The 20,956-nt window shown below is 37.1% G+C and overlaps 1 protein-coding gene across 20 annotated transcripts in view; it reads right to left on the reverse strand.

Moving 5' to 3' along the window:
• LOC105466141 (catenin alpha 3) overlaps positions 1-20,956 on the reverse strand; it is a 1,883,635-nt gene that overhangs the window by 979,140 nt on the left and 883,539 nt on the right. The window lies entirely within an intron of this gene.

The raw sequence follows: 20,956 nt of genomic DNA on the forward strand, positions 1-20,956 counted from the left end.
TACATAATTGAAACCAATTAGCTGTGGCACCAAATCAAAAAATCTCATTTCCCTCGAAGCAATTCTTTGTAGATACTAATACTGTACTTTATGTATATATAGTAGACTTTTCATTTGCAAGAAGGTTAGAAAATGATCAGAGCATTTTCAATATTGAAAAATGAAGAATTACACAATAAAATTGGAAGTAATACAATGAGCAGCTATATTTATGCATAGCTGTGCCATTGGTGAGAGCTATAGAGAAAAAGTGAAACAAACAAACAAAAAAAAAAAAAGAAAAAAAGAAAGTGGCCTACTTGGAAATGTAGCCCCTGAAGAAGATGTACCCTCAATTCCATCTTTCACTTCTTAGAGCGTAAAAGGGTCTAGAATTAAATATAATCCCTCAGAGTGACCTCTGGTTACTTTGGATCTCAAAAGCCCAAAAGCTATGCCCCAATTCTCACACTTTATTGTGTGAGACAGGAGGCATGAATTGAAGCACTTTTTGTTACAAACCAGCTGTGTCACTATGTCTTCCAAGACTGCAGGTACCTCATCTGTCAAGGACTGGGTATCAATGGATCTTCAATCAATGCCTTTAAGAATATTCAAAATTTTATAAAGTAGATAAAAAATGGATTATCAGTAAAAGTAAGAAGGATTTGTTCACTAAATGGGAAAACATTAATATTAAAAATTTCTTAATATAAAATGTTCTTTCACATATTGTCTTCACCTTTCTTATCTTTCAGCTTCTTTCTTTCTTTTATATTCCAGGAGAGCGATGCAGTATGCTATTACAATTAACAGCACACACTATGGAATCAGACTGCCTAGATGTGAATCCCTACTATTCACCACCTATAATTGATACAGTCCATTTCTTTATGCCTCAGTTTCCTCATTTATAAAATGAGGATAGTATAAGTGCTTCTTTATAAAGAAGTCAGGATGATTAATGAAAGTAATACACATAAAGCACTAGAACAGTGCAGACCTAAGCACCACATAAACAACAGTTGGGCCAGGCACAGTGACTCACACCTCTAATCCCAGCACTTTGGGAGGCCACAGTGGGAGGATCACCTGAGGTTGGAAGTTCGAGACCAGCCTGACCAACATGGAGAAAGCCCGCCTGTACTAAAAAAAAAAAAAAAAAATACAAATTAGCCAGGCATGCTGGTGCATGCCTGTAGTCCAAGCTACTTGGGAGGCTGAGGCAGGAGAATCGCTTGAACCCGGGAGACAGAGGTTGTGGTGAGCCAAGATTGCACCATTGCACTCCAGCCTGGGCAACAAGAGCAAAACTCCATCTCAAAAAAATGAAATGAAATGAAGTAAAATAAAATAGTTGCCATAAATGATGCATACAATAGGAACAAGTTTAGCACAAGATCTGATATTTATTCTAAAATTCAAAGGTAAATACTGCATTGTGCTCCACGAAGAGTGCCATGACTTTCTTGTGCCTTGCAACTGAATATATCCTTCCTTCTAGCCCTAAACGGCTATAAGTCTATTATTTAAGTAGGCTAATGGACCCTATAAAACAGAATTAATATTTTGTTTCTTTCAAATTTCTAGACTACAATAACAAGTTTAGGGGGTGTGGTTAGCCAGATGATGGATAATTGGGCCACAGTTTTGTTTGTTTTTGTTTATTTACACTAATAATGATATTTTATTAAAGGCTGCAAATTTTATGGTATATCCAACAGGCTGTGTTCTGATATTTAAGAACCTAACTGACAGTAACATGGACTACAGATGGTTTCTTTTTTTTTTTTTTTTTTTTTTTTTTTTGAGACGGAGTCTTGCTCTGTCGCCCAGGCTGGAGTGCAGTGGCTGGATCTCGGCTCACTGCAAGCTCCGCCTCCCGGGTTCCTGCCATTCTCCTGCCTCAGCCTCCCGAGTAGCTGGGACTACAGGCGCCCGCCACCTCCCCCGGCTAGTTTTTTGTACTTTTTAGTAGAGACGGGGTTTCACCGTGTTAGCCAGGATGGTCTCGATCTCCTGACCTTGTGATCCGCCCGTCTCGGCCTCCCAAAGTGCTGGGATTACAGGCTTGAGCCACCGCGCCCGGCCCTACAGATGGTTTCTTAAATAATGCTGGTAAATAACTAAATGAAGAGTGGTTTTTATAAAATGTAACTCCTGCCTCATAGGTTCCTTTTTTTCCCTTTCTGGGCCAGTGAGAATCTTTCAGGCCACATCCATAGTACAAGGACTTTACCAGTCAGGGCCTTCCTCATCTATTTCTCTAGCCTCCTCTTACTAGGGTCCATGCTCTCATTTCCTCATCCATGGGACTTCTTGTATGCCTTTCCTTCTGCCAGAACCTTCCTGTCTTCACCTTTAATCTGGTAAACTCCTGATCATTCCATAGGAGTCAGCTCAAGGCATCTCAGTCTAAGTTTTGTGTTCCTTGTTGGGCTCCTGCAGCAGCACCCTGTTCTCACCTCCATTCGCCCTTACCATTGAGGAGCAATCCTTGGTTTAAGTGTACTCTCTGCTACTATATCTGAAGCTCCATTCTGACAGAAGCTGTGGTGTATTAATCTTAGTATCCAAGAACATCACCCCTACTTTTATTGAGTTTTCAGCAAAAGTTTGTTGAATAAATGAATGAGATTACCCATCCTGGATCCTGAATAGATCTCATGCTTAAAATGTCTGCTTTGTGTGAAAAAAAAATGAGAAATATTACTAAATATTGTTAAAATATATTATTCCTATGAAAATAAGCAAAATGTTTAAGCATATACAGTGTGCTACCTTTCATCAAAGAAAGGGGATAGGAATATATAAAGATGTGTGTGTGTGTGTGTGTGTGTACATTATATATATTTTAAACTGAAAATTAATAAAAGTGGTGATATCCATAGGAAAAAAAGGGACAAGGTAATGCAAACAAGAGAAGTTACACTTCTCCAAATATGCTTTACTTTGAGGTTTTAACTTTGGAAACATGAACATGTTTCACATAACTATTAAACAAAATTAATTCAAACTAAAACAGTAATTCATAAAAATTAAAAGAAAATTTAAAAAGGGAATATAACTGTGTATGGATTGGTAACTTAACCAACAACAAATTATTTTAAAAGGCAAAAACCAATAACTTGATTGTATACTCCTGGTGGATATTTTCTAAGGACAATGAGAAATGCAAGGAAATCTTAAATCATTTTTATTAATCAAATTGTTAATAATATTAGTTACTCTTAGAATATTAATAAATTGTTTCATATATAGAATCATATAAAACTAACACTTTTAGTTTAAGAGAAAAGAGATAAACATATGAAATAAAATTGAAAATAAAAACCTACAAACTCAAACTTAAATTGTAAGTATAAAAATATCAACATAAACATGCAAAATATTTCTCTTTCAAAACTTCTCTTCAGAAAAGACCTAGAAACAGTGACTAAATGAGAAATGAACGTTTCCAGTACCTGGATTGTGGACACAAAAGGAACCAAGGTGCCTTATTGATATGGTTATGTCCTGGTCAGGACAGAAAATACAAGAGAAGAGGCTAGTTTGTCCCACCAGAAAGTGAAAATGTACCAATGACTAGTGGTATCATATCAAAAGGACTAAGGAGCAAAAGTGAAAGAATTCCTATTGGCAAATGAGATAAATTGAACATTATAAGGAACAATAACTGCAATGGATTGAAAAATATCAAATAGCACAAAATTTATGCAGTCATAATGAGATTTAAAAACAACTCAATGATCATCTCTAGAGAATTTTAGAGAACCAATCATTTATCATTAGAGAGAGTAGCTTGCATTATTTCTGCCTTCTCTGTACAAAATGTGATTCAATATAAATACACACATAATATAGTAAGGTTGTTCTTTGTAGAATCATGGATTTCAGAAAAAAAAATCTTAAAATTCATATGGAACTACAAAGTATCTGAAAAGCTAGAGCAATTCTGAGCGAGAAGAACAAAGATTGAGGCATCATATTTCTCAACTTCAAAATATACTACAAAGCCATAGTAGTCAAAACAGTATGGTGCTGGCAACAAACAACCAAACAAACAAAAAACAGACAGACCAAGGGAACAGAATAGAGTCCAGAAATAATACCACACACATATACTTAACATGAGTGCCAAAAAATACACAATGAGGAAAGATAGCATATTCAGCAAATAATGTTGAGGAAACTGAATATCCATGTGCAAATAACAAAACTGGATCCTTACCTCACACTACCTTACCACACACTAGACACAAAAATCAACTCAAAATAGATTAAAGATTTACATGTAAAATCTGGCAATATAAAACTCCTAGAAGAAAATATAAGGGGAAAGTTTCACAACACTGGGCTTGGCAATGATCTCTTGGATATGATACCAGAAGCTCACGCAACAAAAGCGTGAGATGACTGGGACTATATCAAGCTTAAAAGCTTCTGAACTGCAAAGAAAACAATCAACAGAATGAAAAGGTAATCTATGGAATGAGAGAAAATATTTACAAATCATATATCTGATAAGAGATTAATATCCAAATATGTGAGGAACCCCTACAATTCAACAGCAGAAAACTAAATTATCCAATTAAAAATGGCAAAGGACTTCAATAGATATTTCTTCAAAGAAACATGGAAAACAGGTTATATCAAACAGTAACTTCACTATGAGGGAAATGCAAATCAAAATTATGAGGTATCACCACACACCTGCTAGGATGGCTATTATAGAAAAATATAACAACAGCTCAAATGTCAGCAAAGATATGGAGAACCTGGAACCTTTGTCCACTGTTAATGAGAATGTAAAATTACACAGCTTTTGTGTAAAACAGTATGGAGGTTCCTCAAAAAAATGAAAACAGAATTACCATATGACCTAGCAATCCCACTTCTGGGAATATATTCAAAAGAATTGAAATCAAGGTGGTCGCTTCCAAGATGTCCAAATAGGAACAGCTCCAGTCGGAAGCTCCCAGCAAGATCGACACAGATCTGCATTTCCAACTGAGGTACCTAGTTCATCTCACTGGGACTGGTTGGACAGTGAGTGCCACCCATGGAGGGTGAGCCGAAGTAGGGCAGGGCATCGCCTCACCCGGGAAGCACAAGGTTTTGGAGGATTTCCCTTTCCTAGCCAAGGGAAGCCATGACAGACTGTACCTGGAAAAACGGTACACTTCTGCCCACATACTGTGCTTTTCGATGGTCTTAGCAACCAGCAGACCAGGAGATTCCCTCTCGTGCCTGGCTCGGTGGGTCCCATACCCATGGAGCCTTGCTCACTGCTAGTGCAGCAGTCTGAGATTGACCTGCAACGTTGCAGCCTGGTGTGGGGAGAGGCACCTGCCATTGCTGAGGCTTGAGTAGGTAAATAAAGCAGCCAGGAAGCTCAAACTGAGCAGAGCCCACCACAGCTCAACAAGGCCTACTGCCTCTATAGACTCCACCTTTGTGGGCAGGGCATAGCTCAACAAAAGGCAGTAGACAACTTCAGACTTAAATGCCCCTGTGTGACAGCTCTGAAGAGAGCAGGAGTTCTCCCAGCACAGTGTTTGAGCTCTGAGAACAGACTGACTGCCTCCTCAAGTGGATCCCTGACTCCATGTAGCCTAACTGGGAGGCACCTCCCAGTAGGGGCCGACAGACACCTCATGCAAGTGGCTGCCCCTCTGGAACAAAGCTTCCAGAGGAAGGATCAGGCAGTAATATTTGCTGTTCTGCAATATTTGCTGTTCTGCAGCCTCTGCTGGTGAAACCCAGGCAAAAGGGGCCAGAGCGGACCTCCAGCAAACTCCAACAGACCTGCAGCTAAGGTGCCTGACTGTTACAAGGAAAACTAACAAACAGAAAGGAATTGCATCAACATCAACAAAAAGGACATCTGCAATAAAACCCCATCTGTAGGTCACCAATGTCAAAGACCAAAAGTAGATAAAACCACAAAGATGGGAGAAACTAGAGCAGAAAAGCAGAAGACTTCAAAAAATAGAGCACCTCTTCTCCCGCAAAGGATTGCAGCTCCTCGCCAGCAATGGAAGAAAGCTGGACAGAGAATGACTTTTAATGAAATAAAGCAAGAAGACAAGATTAGAGAAAAAGGAGTAAAAAGAAATGAACAAAGCCTCCAAGAAATATGGGGCTATGTGAAAAGACCAAATATATGCTTCATTCATGTACCTGAAAGTGATGGGGAGAATGGAACCAAATTAGAAATCACTCTTCAGGATATTATCCAGGAGAACTTCCCCAACCTAGCAAAGCAGGCCAACATTCACATTCAGGAAATACAGAGAACACCACAAAGCCACTCCTCGAAAAGAGCAACCCTAAGATGCATACTTGTCAGATTCACCAAGGTTGAAATTAAAGAAAAAATGTTAAGGGCAGCCAAAGAGAACGGTCGGGTTACCCACAAAGGGAAGCCCATCAGACTAACAGCGGGTCTCTCAGCAGAAACCCTACAAACCAGAAGATAGTGGGGGCCAATATTGAACATTTAAAGAAAAGAATTTTCAACCTAGAATTTCATATCTAGTCAAACTAAGCTTCATAAGTGAAGGAGAAATAAAATCCTTTACAGAAAAGCAAATGCTTAGAGATTTTGTCACCACCAGGCCTGCCTTACAAGAGCTCCTGAAGGAAGCACTAAACATGGAAAGGAACAACCAGTACCAGCCACTGCAAAAACATGCCAAATTCTAAAGACCATAGATGCTATGAAGAAACTGCATCAATTAACATGCAAAATAACGAGCTAACATCATAATGACAAGATCAAATTCACACATAACAAAATTAACCTTAAATGTAAATGGGTTAAATGCCCCAATTAAAAGACACACACTGGCAAATATGATAAAGAGTCAAGACCTATCAGTGTGCTGTATTCAGGAGACCTACTTCATGTGCAGAGACACACATAGGCTCAAAATAAAGGGATAGAGGAAGATCTACCAAGCAAATGGAAAACAAAAAAAAAAAGCAAGGGTTGCAATCTTAGTCTCTGATAAAACAGACTATAAACCAACAAAGATCAAAAGGGATAAAGAATGCCATTACATAATGGTAAAGGGATCAATTCAACAAGAAGAACTAACTATCCTAAATATATATGCACCCAATACAGGAGCACCCAGATTCATAAAGCAAGTCCTTAGAGACCTACAAAGAGACGTAGACTCCCGCACAATAATGATGGGAGACTTTAACACCCCACTGTCAATATTAGATAGATCAAGAGACAGAAGGTTAACAAGGATATTCATGATTTGAACTCAGCTCTGCATCCCCAAGCAGACCTAATAGACATCTACAGAACTCTCCACCCCAAATCAACAGAATATTCTCAGCACCACATTGCACTTACTATAAAATTGACCACATAATTGGACGTAAAATAGTCCTCAGCAAATGTAAAAGAACAGAAATCACAACAAATTGTCTCTCAGACCACAGTGCAATCAAATTAGAACTCAGGATTAAGAAACTCGCTCAAAACCACACAACTATATGGAAACAGAACAAGCTGCTCCTGAATGACTACTGGGTAAATAACGAAATGAAGGCAGAAATAAAGTTGTTCTTTAAAACCAATGAGAACAAAGATACCATGTACCAGAATTTTGGGACACATTTAAAGCAGTATGTAGACAGAAATTTATAGCACTAAATGCACACAAGAGAAAGCAAGAAAGATTTAAAATTGACACCCTAACATCACAATTAAAATAACTAGAGAAGCAGAGCAAATAAATTCAAAAGATAGCAGAAGGCAAGAAATAAATAAGATCAGAGCAGAACTGAAGGAGATAGAGATACAAAACGCCCTTCAAAAAATCAATGAATCCAGGAGCTGATTTTTTGAAAAGATCAACAAAATTGATAGACAGCTAGCAAGACTAATAAAGAAGAAAAGAGAGAAGAATCAAATAGACACAATAAAAAATGATAAAGGGGGTATCACCACTAACCCCACAGAAATACAAACTACCATCAGAGAATACTATAAACACCTCTATGCAAATAAACTAGAAAACCTGGAAGAAATGGATAAATTCCTGGACACATACACCCTCCCAAGACTAAACCAGGAAGAAATTAGATCTCTGAATAGACCAATAACAGGTTCTGAAATTGAAGAAATAATAGCATACCAACCAAGAAAAGTTCAGGACCAGACAGATTCACAGCCAAATTCTACCAGAGGTACAAAGAGGAGCTGGTACCATTCCTTCTGAAACTATTCCAACCAATAGAAAAAGTGGGAATCCTCCCTAACCCATTTTATGAGGCCAGCATCATACTGATACCAAAACCTGGCAGAGACACAACAATAAAAAAGAGAATTTTAGACCAATATCCCTGATGAACATCGATGCAAAAATCCTCATAAAATACTGGCAAACAGAATCCAGCAGCACATCAAAAAGCTTACACACCATGATCAAGTCAGCTTCATCCCTAACATTCAAGGCTGGTTCAAAATACACAAATCAATAAACGTAATCCATCACATAAACAGAACCAATGACAAAAACTACCAATTATCTCAATAGATGCAGAAAAGGCCTTTGACAAAATTCAGTAGCCCTTCATGCTGAAAATTCTCAATAAACTCAATATTGACAGAACTTATCTCAAAATAATAAAAGCTATTTATGACAAACCCACAGCAAATATCATACTGAATGCACAAAAACTGGAAGCATTCCATTTGAAAACCGGCACAAGAAAAGGATGCCCTCTCTCACCACTCCTATTCAACATAGTGTTGGAAGTTCTGGCCAGGGCAATTAGGCAAGAGAAATAAATAAAGGGTATTCAGTTAGGAAAAGAGGAAGTTAAATTGTCCCTGTTTGCAGATGACATGATTGTATGTTTAGAAAATCCCATTGTCTCAGCCCAAGATATCCTTAAGCTGATAAGCAACTTGAGCAGAGTCTCAGGATAAAAATCAATGTGCAAAAATCACAAGCATTACTATACACCAATAACAGACAAACAGAGAGCCAAATCATGAGTGAACTCCCATTCACAGTTGCTTCAAAGAGAATAAAATACCTAGGAATCCAACTTACAAGGGATGCGAAGGACCTCCTCAAGTAGAACTACAAACCAACGCTCAATGAAATAAAAGAGGACACAAACAAATGGAAGAACATTCCATGCTCATGGATAGGAAGAATTTATATCATGAAAATGGCCGTACTTTATAGATTCAGTGCCATCCCCATCAAGCTACCAATGACTTTCTTCACAGAATTGGAAAAAACTATTGTAAAGTTTATATGGAATCAAAAAAGAGCCTGCATAGCCAAGATAATCCTAAGCAAAAAGAACAATGCTGGAGGCATCACACTACCTGAATTCAAACTATACTACAAGGCTACAGTAACCAAAACAGCATGGTACTGGTACCAAAACAGAGATATAGACCAATGGAACAGAACAGAGGTCTGAGAAATAACACATCTACAACCATCTGATCTTTGACAAACCTAAGAAAAACAAGAAATGGGGAAAGGATTCCCTATTTAATAAATGGTGCTGGGAAAACTGGCTAGCCATATGTAGAAAGCTGAAACTGGATCCCTTCCTTACACCTTACATGAAAATTAATTCAAGATGGATTAAAGACTTAAATGTAAGACCTAAAAACCCAAAAACCATAGAAGAAAACCTAGGCAATGCCATTCAGGACATAGGCATGGACAAAGACTTCATGACTAAAATACCAAAAGCAATGGCAACAAAAGCCAAAATAGACAAATGGGATCTAATTAAACTAAAGAGCTTCTGCACAGCAAAAGAAACTATCATCAGAGTGAACGGGCAACCTACAGAATGGGAGAAAATTTTTACAATCTGTCCATCTGACAAAGGGCATATATCCAGAATCTACAAAGAACTCAAACAAATTTACAAGAAAAAAACCTAACAACCTCATCAAAAAGTAGGCAAAGGATATGAACAGACACTTCTCAAAAGAAGACATTTCTGCAGCAGCCAACACACACTTGAAAAAATGCTCATCATCACTGGTCATCAGATAAATGTAAATCAAAACCACAATGAGACAGCATCTCATGCCCATGAGATACCATCTCATGGGAACTGAACAATGAGAACACATGGGCACAGGGTGGGGAACATCACACACAGGGGCCTGTCAGGGATTGGGGGGCTGGGGAAGGGATAGCTTTAGTAAATGGTGGTTGCCAGGCATTGGGTGAGGAGGAAAGAGAAAATTGCTCTTTAATGGCTATGAAGATTCATTTATAAAAGATAAATAAATTCTACAGATCTGTGTACAACATTGTGCCTAAAGAATGGTGATCATTAAAAAGTCAGGAAACAACAGATGCTGGAGAGGATGTGGAGAAATAGTAAGGCTTTTACACCGTTGGTGGAAGTGTAAGTTAATTCAGCCATTGTGGAAGACAGTGTGGCGATTCCTCAAGGATCTAGAAATAGAAATACCATTTGACCCAGCGATCCCATTACTGGGTATATACTGAAAGGATTGCAAATCATGCTACGATAAAGACACACACACACGTATGTTTATTGCGACATTATTCTCAATAGCAAAGACTTGGGACCAACCCAAATGTCTATCAATGATAGACTGGATTAAGAAAACGTGGCACATATACACTATGGAATACTACAACGTCATAAGAAAGATGAGTTCATGTCCTTTGCAGGGACATCGATGATGCTGGAAACCACCATTCTCAGCAAACTATCACAAGGACAGAAAACCAAACACTGCATGTTCTCACTCATAGGTGGGAATTGAACAATGAGAACATATGGGCACAGGGCAGGGAACATCACACACTGGGGCCTGTCGGGGATTGGGGGAGCTGAGGAAGGGATAGCATTAGGAGAAATACCTAATGTAAATGACGAGTTGATGGGTGCAGCAAGCCAACATGGCACATGCGTTGTTACCTATGTAACAAACCTGCACGTTGTACACATGTACCCTAGAACTTAAAGCATAATTTTTAAAAAATTGAAATCAAGATCTTGAAGAGATATCTGCCCTCCCATGTTAATAGCAGCAATATTCATAATAGTCAAGATATAACAACCACCTAATTGCCCATTGATCATGACTGGATAAAGAAAAACATGGTATATACACATAATGGTGGAGTAGTATTTGGCCTAAAAACAGAAGGAAATTTTGCTACATGCATTATGCTAAGTGAAATAAGCCAGTCATGGTAGGACAAATACATAATTTCACTTATATGAGGTATCTAAAATAGTCAAATTCATAGAAACAGAGAGTAAATGGTAGTTGCCAGGCATTGGGTGAGGAGGAAAGAGAAAATTGCTTTTTAAAGGCTATAAAGATTCACTTATAAAAGATAGATAAATTCTACAGATCTGTGTACAACTTTGTGCCTATAGTTAATAATACTGTTTTGTGCACTTAAAAGTTTGTTAAGAAGTAGATCTCACATTAAGGGTTCTTACCATAATAAAAATATTTTAATAAAAACTTAAGAATTCCAGCTAATAAATGAAGAAGGAATAACAGAATATTACTATTTTACAATCTCTGTTGAACAAATAGATCTATGTAATAATCATCAGTGACTACTAAACCATTAGATGAATAGTTGACAGGGAACTTGATAATGAGTTAATCAGGCCAACCATACTTAAATCTATGGATCAATCTTAACACCATAATAAAGAGATATTAGATATTATGGGCTTCCTGATAGAATGCAGTAGAAGGGACTCAGCATCTTGAATGAAGTATTCTTGCCAAAATATCAAACCTGGATCTGATCAAACTTCTATGCCTAGAAATAGCTTACAGGAAGCAAAGGATCAGAGGAAAATTGTAAGCCATATCATGGAGTTACCCTCAACAACATCCAGAAGTGGGAAATTCTACAGGACAAATAACACAGTTTCTTTAACAAACAGAGTATGAGCGGAAAATAGAGAGAAGAGAAAGTCTGTCTTCAAAAGTATCTTCAAAAGTCCACTTCAGAGTGTCTTTTGGTTGTCTGCACCAGTCTTTCAAGTTTAAAGGAATCGTAGACTTACATTAATCTACAGATAATTCTCAGATACCATATGAGGAACTACTTGTGATCTTGTTTCAAAAATTGACAGTGTGCATGTGTGTGTGTTTGTGTGTGTGTGCATATTGAATTTGGTGTTGACTGGTATTTGATTCGAAGTCATCAAGTTTTTGCTACCTTTTTAAAGCAGAATGATAGCATTATAGCATTTTTTTAGTTTGTGTCTTTTAGAGTTACACTGAGATGAATTATGTGATGTTTGAGATTTGCTTCAAGATGATCCATGATGGTGGGGTATAACTGGGAGTATAAATAAACAAACTCTGGCTTTATGCTAGTAACTGCTGACACTGAACCTGGGCAATGCATACAAGGAAGTCCATTAATTATTCTCTTGACTTTTGTGTGTGTTTGTAAATTTACATAACAGAACACTAAACAATAAAAAATATTAAAATATAGAATTAGATACAAAAACATCCTACTGAGGTTTTGATCAGGCTGCATTGAATTTATACACAGATTCATTTAAGCTATTGATTCTTTCAATTCAAAAATGTATCTCTGTTCATTCTGTCCCTCCATAACATTTTTCTTGTCATTAGCATTGCCACTTTCATTTCTAGTTTCTAGGTATAAACTGTGCACATTTCATAAGCTTACTCAGAGGTAAGTTATAATTTGTACGATTTTTTTCAATTTCACTAATTTGTAAGTCTTTTTGTGTTTTAGTAACAATAAGCAGTTTAAAAACAAATATGAAGCAATTGCCTTTGTATACTTACTTTGTAATTTTCCCAGTCGTTATACTGTTTTTCTGGTACTAATAACTTTTCACTTGAGTCTCTTAGATATTTCAGGTAGATAATACATAATCTACAAATAAATAATTCTTTTTCTCCTCTCTTTGAAAAATACGTGCTGACAACTGTGTTGAAAGGGTTGATATCCTTTCAGTTGCTTCCTGAAATCCTTATTTTGAGAGGTTTTCCATCTTAAAGCAAATAAAAACTTGTATTATGTTCCTGCCAGCCTTCTAACTCTCAATATCCCATGTTAGGAACTTTCAGATTTATATACCTGATGAGTTTGAACAACGATAGAAGTTTTCTATTCACTCTACCATCAATTATAGTTCAGAGAACATCGTCAGTATCAAGTAGTTGGGAATATCTACCCCAACAGATATCAAAACACATGTGCCACTACCACTGGAAGATGAGACAAGAGAAGGCTTCCTTGATTCTTATTTTCAAGCAGATAAAATAAGGTAATAAATAAAAAGAAACCCAGACTATCCCTTGTCATAAAGCAAATATGGTGAAGGCTATCATAGGAACTGACCAAAAAAATTAAAGCCAATCTCAAAACACCCATATGAATTTTCTTAACATGAGGGACGTATTTTGTAGAGAAGTTACATTATGATTTCAGAAGACATTATCTTGGCTTCACTCAAATAGCACATCTGGGAATTGTCTACTTGAAAGTCTTGGCTAGAAGTTCTATTTGATGGCCTCAAATTGATTCTGATATTGAAAAGTCTAAAGGAAGTTAGTACATGCCACATGCCAGGCTACTTGGCATAACAGAGTAAGACACCTAATTTTCCAGTGGGAAAAGACCAAAAAAGTTGGACCAGGACTTCACATTGATCATACATTGATTGTATGTTATGAAATGAAAACTTTGTCCTTTAGTATACTGTTTCTCACAGTGACATCAAGTCTTTCACTTCTACCTCAGGCCTCTGGGATGACAATGTGACTCCATGCCAGTTCCTTGCAGCATACAGGCTGCCAGACACAATTATTCCTGACAACAGGCCCACATTTGTTTCAGTCAAGTTAGGGTATTTGTGGACAAGGATCTCATCCAAGCTGTCACCATTGCACTTCACCTGTTTTACCAAATGTTTAGAATGAAAGGCTGGTGCAGACTACCAAAGACACTCTGAAGTGGACTTTTGAAGGTTCTGATCAATAATTCTTGGCTGGTTTTTCATTGTCCAATAAGTTATGGATGTTCTCTAAGAGGTCCTAGTCATGCTGAATACTGTTTGGGTTAAGTTTCCTAACTTGTGTCAACTACCTCTATTGAGCATAAACTGAGAACTTATAAAATGAATAAGAGAGTATTCCAGCTGCTGCTATGGCTAGATTAATCATTGTTTTTTTAAAAAAATCATTCACTTTTATCATAGTAGTTTTGCTTTGCTGTCACTTAATTCAGGTTTCGCCCTTTGAGTCTGGATAGTGCCATTTTTATGGAGTCACAAAGCACCCTGTGCGTTTTTCATGATAGCACTCCCTATACACATTGTAACAAGTGTTTATGTGGTGTAACAAGTGTTTGTTACGTAATCTGGCGTAATAAGTGTTTACGCCAGATTAGATTGTAAATGCCACAAGTGTAGAAATGTATCTTTTCTCTTAATTCTTCAGCACCTAGAATGGGAAGTAGCACATGGTAGACATATGAGGACCAGATTACAAACAGTCATTTAAATGAGGCTTCTTCAAGCTGGATTTTAAAGCCAGCCTTCTTGACAGGGTATTGTTGGCAAGTTTTATTTATTTATTTAGACTACAGGTATTTCCAGTAAGGTCCTCATTGAAAGCCCACTTAAGCTAGGAAACCACTTGCGATAATACTAGGGGTAAGAAACAAGAAGAGTAAACAGCTCCAAATAAGGAGTTGTCCCCAAATTGCCCCTGCACCTGTTGACAAACACCCCAAATCAGGAGTGAATACAAGATCACTACCAGCCGGGTGCGGTGGCTCACTCCTGTAATCTCTGCACTTTAGGAGGCCAAGGCAGGTGGATCACCTGAGGTTGGGAGTTCGAGACCAGCCTGACCAACACGGAGAAACCCCGTCTCTACTAAAAATACAAAAATTAGCCAGGCATGGTGGCGCATGTCTGTAATCCCAGCTACATGGGAGGCTGAGGCAGAATCGCTTGGACCCGGGAGGTGGAGGTTATGGTGAGTCGAGATTGCACCATTATACTCCAGTCTGGGCAACAAGACCAAAACTCCATCTCAAAAAATAAATAAATCACTACCTTCGGACACAAATGAAATTTCCTTCAAAATAGGAAATTTCCTCCAACCAATTACTCAGATTGGAAGCAAATAAGAGAACAATAAAAATCAATCTGCAACACTTCTTAGTCAAATAGAGACTGCAAAATGGTGAAAAATACACCAGTAATCTGGTTAATTGGTCCAAATTTTGAGTGAGCTTCATGCTTAGTACATACTTACCGCTTGCACTTTTCACATCTTGGGTAACATAGATTTGTGAATCAACTACAGGTATTCCCAGAGAATCATAATTATGATAATGATATAAGCATTAGGAGTAGCTACTTCTGCACCAACTTGATGTTTTCTTTTCAACACACATACATTGAGTATCCGTTATCTGTTAAGAGTAGAATTCAGAGATGAATGGTACTCCACAATCCCTGAATTTAAAGAACATTCTATGGGGAAAAGGGCAAATAAACAATTTAATACTGTGCATTTATATGGCATGTATAAATGGTTTATAAAAGTGCTTATGAGGAAGTCACCAAAATCCCTAGAAAATGTTTATGAAGATTATAATGTTTTAGATACATCTTAAAGAAGATTTCACCAGACAAAAACTAGAGGAAGACTATTCCAATAAGATAGAGTAGCATAAACAGTGATTTAAAGTCAGCTAGAAAATGGCTTGTTCCAGGTATAATAAAGAATAAATACGTATAGTGTGACTGTATTGCAGGTAGCATAGCATCTTGGATAGTAAGTGCAAGTAATGACAAAAGGGTAGATTTAAGCCAGATGCTAAATAATCTTTGTATCAAATTGAATTCTTTGTCCTTCATGGCCTCACTTAAAGCATCTGCCAAGTCTTATACAACATGACTGTACCAACTTTATCACTACCCTTAACTATCACATCTGATGGAAACTTACGGTGATCACCTTTTCCTAGAACAGTCAACTCATAAGTCAGATAGCAACCCATAAGATGGCATGGAAAAAATAATCAGAATTTTCTTCGTTAGAATTTTAACAGCAAACAATCCAAAGAAGGAACTGGTTTTCAGTACAACTAAGACAGTCACAAGGTAGCATGTAGGCATCAAAGATAATATGTAAAGCCAACTCCATGGTAAGCAAAAAGCATGAATAAGCTAGAGCTATGAGGCAGAACAGAGGTGAACACAAGACAGGTGACATGGAGAACAGCAAAGTGGCAGAGCACTGAAATGAAGCTATGGATCCCTCTCCAATTTGGTTTCTGCTCTTCCTCAAAAACAATTGTCTGCCTTTATCTAACAAAAATATAAACAAAATGACAACTTTGTGTGTCATGAAAATGAGTCACTATTTAACCAGAGGTCACAGTGAGCTATTAATGGGATTTAAAGAAGGCAACAATGTAAGCAATTTTAGGTAGTATATTGGGAAAGGAGTAAGACCATTCTGAAATTGCCCTTTGAGCCATTCCACTGAGGCCTAACCAAATTTCAAACAAGAAGGAAGAAATAATTCTTTTGTTTACCTTGTTACTTGAAGGGGAATAACTTTCTACTTAAAATATTATGCGAGCCATGTGGAAGAGAGATTATGTGTACTAGAATATTAGTAATTTCTTTCCTTTTCAGAGCCAATTATGCATGTTTCAGTTACTCAAGGGAAAGAAAGTCTGTATAACCCAACATTAATAAAGACTGTTCTATGCATTTCCAACAGTAGGAGGAACTTAAAAGAATTGTTTTGCCCATAGCAAAGAATGCCATACATTAAATTCAAGTTAACAAAAATTTTGTATAGTTTCCAATATTAGTAGGATTACCTTTGAATGGTGAGATCACAGTTCATATGTTTTATAATAAATGTATATCACTATTAAAATGCAAAGAAAACAAACTTAGAGAACAATTGAAGACTTGTTTGTTTCCTTTCATCTAACAAAACAGATTTTAAGTCCTAGTTGTTAAATCTGTACGAGGTTAGCAAAAAAGTTACATAAAGTGTCAACTACTGTTTTTCACATGGTACGAAAACATTGATTTGACTGCAAAGAAGACAGAATGATTACAAGAAATAGACTAACCTCAAAGGATCTAGGTTCTACTCAAAGTCTTGTATCTGTGTCGTATATTAATTGAACCAGTTACTTCATCTCTCTGGTCTACATTTTTAAATCTGTAAAATGTGGATTGGACAAAATAATCTCAAAATCCCATTTATGTGAGTCTCTTAAGCCTTTATGTCACTACTACTTGGTATTACTACAATATTTTCCAAGTTTAACTTGCAAAGCTTGTAAGCTACTTGAAATTATGTAAAACTTCTCACGTCTTTGAGAACTACCCACAGAAAATATATAAAGCCTAAGAATCAGGACTAATGGCCTGAACATATAATGACATGTTTAACTGTTTTGGTTTCTCTAGGCAGAAGCCTGGAGTATTTCAAAAGGAAAACACAATGACTGAAAATTAAATACACTAAATCAAAAATATTTTCATGATTTTAACTAAATACTATAAAGAGAAAAAATATAGAATCAATGTAGGCTGTTGCCTTTAGAGAAAGTCTGGCCTCAAATAGAGCCAATGAAGAGAAGAAATTTTATATTACTATGTGACACCTATTGCCAGATTTTGCATACAGGTCCATACTGCGAAATCAGAAGATACCCAGACTTGGATTATACATAAGTGGTTGCCTATTTGAAATTTAAATTTACTTGTAAACCTCTACTTCCTAGAGTTGTAAACACACACTCACCCTCACACACCACACCACCACCAGAATCATACACATATGTATCAAATTCAGGTTTTCTAGTTTTTTACTATAAAATTGCAAACACGAATTTACAAATAGCAAAGCATACTTTTTTATTTGAAAGTATATTCCAAAGTATAAATGATAATAATTAAAAACAAAATTTTGATATAAAAAAGTAGGAAAATAAATACAGATACCAATAGGGTGTAGGTTGTTCTTTTAAAAGTTTACATAAAAGTCCATTCTCTCTATTTCATTAAAAATTAAAAGTTCTTTTTTTTAGAAGAAACATTGGGCTCAGGAAAATTAAATACCTGTAAGCTATTGAAAACATTTAAGTTTGCAAAGTTATAATAAATACAAAGTATGAGATGCCAAAGAAAATTTAGCATGCATGAACACAACAGCCGGAAGAGTCATCCTATTTCCACCAAATACATTCCCTCAATATCTATAGTAAGATATAACCCCCAAGAACAGTAGTAAAAATATTTTTTCCTAGCATTTGTGGAGGCTAATAGGCTTGCTGATATTAGCAGATTGGTCTAGGCTAAAAGTAGGATGTGGGAGAAACCTCATCAAAGTGATTATTCAAAATTCATAAATAAATGAACAAATGGGGGAACATTTTAATCACACCCCCAGTAGAGTAAATGAAATAATGGCAGACACCCTTAACAAACTATACAGCCAAGGAAGCCACATGTAAATACAATATATCCAAGTTTCTTCTAATTAAAAAGGTATTGAGAAATGCATACATAGTAAGAGACCTTACAATGACACTAGTGCAAAATGGATTGGAAGATATGGATAACAAAAGAGGACAGCATCTCACGTTTACAAAGATCTTCAGCTGCCATTTTCAACCTTTGGCTATAGTCTTAATTTATATGGCAGCCTTCCAGTCTCCTTCCCTCACCCCCTGTATCATCTGCCATGCCTGAAATCTGTCATGAGAAATCCATATCTGAAACACGGCAGACTGATCGCATGCTTTTATTGTCTCTTTCACATCAAAACTCAAGCAATGATAAATGAATACAAATGAGGATAAAGAGAAAAGAATGAGCAATTTCTACAAATTATTGGAGAACAGAATATATGGTAGAGTCAAGGCTGCTACAGTCTAAGTGCTTACTGAAGGGGGATCTTATGTTGCTCCATAAAAGTCATGAGAAGCACCAGAAGTAGGGCTCCCGAAAAAGATGTGGAGTGATCTTCATGGAGTGAGATCAACTGCCAGATTTCCATCTTTACGCCAAGCAATCAAAAGACTACCCTATCCTTCTAACAGAAAAAGAGTTTACTTTCTGGCAAATTCAAACCTGAAAAGCTACACTGAAGTATATTGGCATAGCAGTGAGGCTTGGAACTGAAAACCTAAAACTAAAATGAGCATGTACATATTGAACTTGGGGCACCCAGCACCCTTTCCCTGCCTTGCCTCCGGAACACTGGTAGCAGGTGCACACCTTCCATGTAGGAGAGGTTGGCAATCTTCTCTGGGGGTGTGGGGGGTGGAGTCTACATACATGCACCTGAAGCAAGCTCCCTTTCCTTTCCTTTCCTTTTTCCTTTCCTTTTTCCTTTCCTTTTTCCCCTTTCCTTTCCTTTCTTTCACTCTGTTCCCCAGGCTGGAGTGCAGTGGCTGGATCTCGGCTCACTGCAAGCTCCGCCTCCCGGGTTCACGCCATTCTCCTGCCTCAGCCTCCCGAGTAGCTGGGACTACAGGCGCCCGCCACCACGCCCAGCTACTTTTTGGTATTTTTAGTTGAGACGGGGTTTCACCGTGTTAGCCAGGATGGTCTCGATCTCCTGACCTCGTGATCCACCCGCTGGCAGGGTACTTTCTATTAGTTTTTATTGATCCACTCATTAATCTGAATGAACACAGAAGAATCTTAACAGTTGAGAAACACCTCCAACATGAAATAGGCCAACATGAACTAGCTAAATTACCTCAGAGGAAGTAGTGGCACTGCAGCAAGCAGTATACCACAAAAAAAAAAAAAAAAAAAATTGCAAATAATATCCTCACAGTGAGAAAAAAATGGCACATCCATAAGAGTAACAGTATGCTATGAAGAAGGGGCAAAAAGACAACTTAAAAAGAACTCATGGAGCTAAGCAACATGATCACCTAAATTAGGGTGGGAGTTGGGGGATCAGCAAACTGTTTCCATAAAAGGTCACGTAGTAAATATTCTAAGCCTGCAGGATTTGCCGTCTCTCAACTCTGCCATTGTAGCTGGAAGACAGTCATAGACAATGCATAAAAGAATGCACATGACTGTTTCTTTATTTACAAAAACTTTATTTATACTGCTTGACCCAGTGGTATCATTGCTGGATTTGATTGTGCCATAATCTTCTGACATCTGGTCAAAATTTGTAATAAATAAATAACAGATTGGATCATAAAGCATAGACATTACTCTGTAGGATGGAAAGAGATAAAGAGATGGAAAATAGGAAAGAAAAAACAAAGGATCAATCCAGGAAATCCAAAATTTGTCCAACAGAAGTTCCAGAGACAGAGAACAAAGAAAAATAAGGAGAGATCATTTATGAAGCATACATTTGTATAGAACTGAAGGACATGTCTCCATATTTAAAAAGCTCACTGAATACCCAACAATTAATGGAAAAAAAAAAAGCATGAACCAAAGTATATCTGTATACAACAGGGGGGGGGAAAGTATAAACACCTCCAGAGAAAAAAAAATAGATTATACACAAAGAAATAGGAATCAGAATATTGTCTGATTCTCTACAGTGAGAGTGGTATGGGAAGATAGTAATTCAATGTCTCAAAGATTCTGAGGGAAAATTACCACCCAGAATTATATTACAGCAATCTATCAATCAGTAATACTGTACTAAAAAACTTAGACATGAAATTTTTATTTCGCATGTACCCTTTCTTAAAAATCTATTAGTAGAAGGTGCTTCAACAAAATGAGTGGTAAATTAAGAAAATAAATACATGGAATCCAGGAAATAGGAATCCTGTTCTGGAAAATGGTGAAGTACTAGGTACACAGCTAGAATTGGATATTGGAGCTGAGAAATGGAGTGCTGCAGAAAAATAGAATTATCTAAATTGCTGGAGTGTTT

Source organism: Macaca nemestrina, chromosome 9 (genome assembly GCF_043159975.1).
Source record: "Macaca nemestrina isolate mMacNem1 chromosome 9, mMacNem.hap1, whole genome shotgun sequence".
Classification (NCBI taxonomy): Eukaryota; Metazoa; Chordata; class Mammalia; order Primates; family Cercopithecidae; genus Macaca; species Macaca nemestrina.